Source organism: Aegilops tauschii, chromosome 1 (genome assembly GCF_002575655.3).
Source record: "Aegilops tauschii subsp. strangulata cultivar AL8/78 chromosome 1, Aet v6.0, whole genome shotgun sequence".
NCBI lineage: Eukaryota > Viridiplantae > Streptophyta > Magnoliopsida > Poales > Poaceae > Aegilops > Aegilops tauschii.
The window spans coordinates 116,193,509-116,197,992 of record NC_053035.3 but is presented as its reverse complement, the minus strand read 5'-3'; positions in this window follow the sequence as shown (position 1 = coordinate 116,197,992).

Below are 4,484 nucleotides of genomic sequence, written 5' to 3'. Positions count from 1 at the left end.
ATAAAGTTGGGTCATCTATTTTGAAACCGAGGGAGTACTTCGCAACCTGGCACTCACGTGGGTGTGTTGTGGGCCGGCCAAGCAAGAAGTCGCTCTCTAGTTCGCTCGCTAACTTTGCTCGCGTGAGACACTGACTGCAAGTTAACCATTGACTTCGCGGAAAATATGGATCTAAACAATCATAAGTCTAGAAAAATGCTCATTGGCTGTTGACTTATGGTGGAACTTTTTTCAAAAAAGTTCATGAGTTTTTTAAATCTTAATATTTTTTAAATAAGTTCACAAATTTGAAAAAACACGTGTTCCAAGGATTTGACAAATAGTTCATGAACTCAAAAAGTTTATAATTTCAAAAGAAAGTTGTGGATTTGAAAAAAATCATGAATTCAAAAAAATACACATTTATAAAAGTTCATGCATTTGAAAATGTTCACGAATTTAAAAATAATTCACATGTTTCACGGATTTGAAAAAAAATCACGTTTTGATAAAAAATGTACACAAATTTGGAGAAAAACATATACGCATATTTGAAAAAATCTCACGTGTTTCAAGAAAAGACCCGCCAATTTAAGTGAAAACATTAGCAACAAATCAAGAAAGTTGGCGAACTTGAGAAAAGGTTCAAGAATTTGGAAAAGTTCACGCATTTAAAAAGAGAAATAAGAAACAGGAGAACGGAAAAAGAAAAATAATAAGAATAAAAAAAGGGAAAAATTTGAGGAGAGATCAAAGGAAAAACGGTCGAACAAAACCAAAAGAAAGAAAACCAGATTCTCCTTTTCAGCGTTGCATTTGATGCACAACAAAGATGACGAAAGAGTAACTAGGCGCAATAGGTGAGGTGTTCGAGTTGGTTATTGCGGTTGGTATTGAGTCGTGAGGTTTATAGTTTGGAACGCTGAGGGTGCCAATTAGGGATTGGCCATATCGTGCTGGTCCAAATGGCAGTAAATCCGATGTACTGAAGTTCATAAAAAAATAAAAGGTATACCTAGAAGGTGTGCACGACCCAACATATGCTATGGGATTTTTTAAAATTGTCTCGAGGGGTATGTGAACACATTGCCTCCTTGCTTCGAAATTTCCGGTGGGGGGCAAATGATAGGTGGGAACCTGATGAACGAGTTCACTCCCGAGGATGGCCCGATCTTCATGTCGTAGGATCAAATCGGAAGGGATAACTAGCTGCGAGCAGCCAGGATAACTAGCTTTTTACCTGCCAAGGTTGGATGCAACTCGTAAGTCGAGGATGGCTGACCGAAGCTACAAGTACTCCAATCCGCTGTCCGAACAATCACGGAACCACAAACCGGGACTAATCCACATAAAACGGCCGGAACCGTAGAGCACGAACTAGGGGGAACCAGAGGCTCCTGTTCGCGAATCCGAATGAACTCACAAGAGCAAAGGTAGCAAGATCTCTCGGATCTCTCTAGCAGTCTTGCTGCATAAGCTTGTAGCTGAATGGTTTGACAAAAGATTCTCTAGACGATGGGGGAGATGGGGTTTTATAGCAGGGACAACCCCCCTTAGCTAGGTTTGAAAATGGTTTCAAAAGTAAGCAGGTTTGCATGGCTTTCTTGGGGGAATAACCAGTCAACTTTGGGAGTTGTTGGAGAGCTCCTCGGAAATTCGCGAAGTCTTGACAGCCTCGACACCTTCCACGAGATTGGCTAGAACTTTTGACTCACAACTCCAAATGATGTGAGTTTTTTGCATTGGAAAGATAATTTGATGTAGCTTCTGTTGATGTACCCATATGGCCCCGTCTCTCCACCACATGGGTGTGGCACAATGAAACGTCAGAGATAAAAACTGACAGCATCAGCTTCACTTGAATCTTGATTTCTCCAAACTTATTCCTCCAGACCGGTTGCTTCAAGAGCTCATATGTTGTTGGATTTCTTCCATGTGATACCTAAGTTCAACCAAAAACAATGGAGATGAAAGTGCAGTCATGTGTACAAGATTGTGGTATGAACTTAAGTTCGCGTTCACCTGGCCATGTGTTTGCTTGATTCAGCTTAGTAATTCTTTCCAACTAAATTGTGCACTTTTCTGAAATGACGTGTATGATATACCCATGTGCTCATCATCCTCCCTCCCTTGATGAAGAGTCGTCCTCGGCTCTCTTTGATCTACAAAAGATAAGTAGAAGGGAAGTACATAATATCCATGCAAAGAAATAATGCAATCCTCGTTTGTAGCTTTCACCTTAGAATTGTGTTGGATCTGATCATGCATTTGTTTGTCATAACTTGGATTATGTCCAGGGATGATTGGTGTTGTTACAATGACCGAGATGTACTCATCAGCAAAGGAGAGAAAAAAAGTAAACAATATGGGTATCTTGAAATGATATGACACAATCAAAGTACTTGGAAGGATTGTGGTTTAGAAAAATGGATCTTTTTAATCCTGGGGATGGGAACAAGCAAAGTACCATATGGTTCGCTGGCCCGATATTTGTAAGCCCCGTGACCAAGGAGGGCTCGGGATCATGTCGTCCAAAGCGCATGAAGTTTCCCTGCTCACACGGTGGCTTTGGCGGATTGCGAATGGGGAAGGTGGCCTCTGGCTTGACATCGTCCGGAACAAATACCTCCGTGAACAACCGCTCGCCTTCTGCTAGCGCACTAGTGGCTCACAGTTATCGCAGTCCATTATACAGCTCCTTCCGATACTTCGCATCGGGACCTCCATCTCTGTGGGGTCCGGCGCATCGACCCTATTATGGTTCGATTGATGGGTGGGGGATCGTTCCTTCGCCGCCAGATTCCTGGATTTGTTCTCCATTGCGGTGGACCCTAGGATCTTTGTCGAGATGGCCCTTATTGACTTAGGACAGCTCGCGTTCCGGAGGCCATTTGGGCCTCCGGAACTATTGGAAATATGCCCTAGAGGCAATAATATTTGTATTATTATATTTCCCTATTCATAGTTAAGAGTTTATATTTCATGCTGTAACTGCTATGATCCTGGAATATGCGATTCAGTAGAAAACTCATATGCACGTGTGAAATGATAAGCGGGAAACAATAGGTTCCCGGTCTCGCCTCTAAGACTGGCTCAAATGTTGTTGGTGATTAAGTTTTCTGGATCTTAGGATATCTTTAAGTGTAACGATAGTCCTAAAACAACATTGAGGGTATGATGTAGAAGAATGATCATATTGAATCGACCCAATACTTGTCTGTTAAACTTTGTGATTATATCATCTGAAATCATCTGTTATAACACTGAGTGTTAGCATGTGTTTTAGTTCCTCAGACCATGAGGGTGTCTCGGTCACTTCCTACCAAACAGTGGGCTTTGGGGTTGCTCAAACGTCATCTGTAACAAGGTGATCATAACGACAACTTTCAGGCTCATCGGTAAGTTTGACAAATGACCGGATAGCTCGAGAGTGGGATTTGCTCCTCCGATGATGGAGAGATATTCTTAGGGACCTCTCGGTGTGACGGCATCCATCATCGTCTGGCCAGACACAAGTGACTATGTCACGGGGATGCCGGAACACGTCAACGAGAAAGAAGAACAAAACCGATACTGGGAGCAACGATATAATGAGCATGGTGATGACTTAGGAGGATACCGATGCACACTGGGTTTTGTAAAGTATCACGAAGCAAAGGGAACATCACATGATAACCAAAGGTTCACTTGAATATCATTCATGTAATCATAGGGACCGATATGGATGTCCATGGTTTCGCTACGGTCATTGAACGAAAAGGGTTTCGTTCATTTCTATGATTTACCGAACCTACGGGGTCACAAGCTTACGGTAATCATGATCTGCTGAGTGTTAGTGGGACGGGGGGTGATGATAATATATTTGTGGAATTGTTTTATTAATATCCAGAATAGTTTCGAGAGGTTCCGAAAGCGTTTCGGGGTCACCGGAAGGGTTTCGGTGAATATCGGGTAATACCAGGTATTATCGATTAATTATATATAGGTGGAAAATATTCCTGGGGATGTTAAATTATATATATAATGCCCTGGAAATGTTTAGAACAAATATATAATTAATTTAATATCAACGGGCCTAATAAGGCCAAGTGGTGGAAGACCACTTGGGCCACAAAGGCCCAATAGGGGTGGCGCCCCCTTCTCCCCATGGAAAGGGGAGAGGGAGGCCGAATTGGAGGGGGATTCCCCTCCCGTTGGCCGGCCACAAGGGGGAGACTTTCACCCCTTGTGTGGCCCCCTCCTCCCCTCCCAGCCTATATATACTAGAGGATTTCCACCCTTTCGGAACACAAGTTTTGGAGCCTCCTCTCACCATAGGAATCAGGCACTTTGTCGTCCGCCATGGAGACGACAAAGGCCTTTGCGTCCCTCAGCAGACGGAAACAGGTCCGGCTAAATAGGCTATGGAGAACGGCTCTTTGCCGTCTGCTGGCGGACGGCAAAGATGAAATGGTCTTTGTCGTTCGCCAGCAGACGGCAAAGGTCCTGGACGGCACACGTGGCAG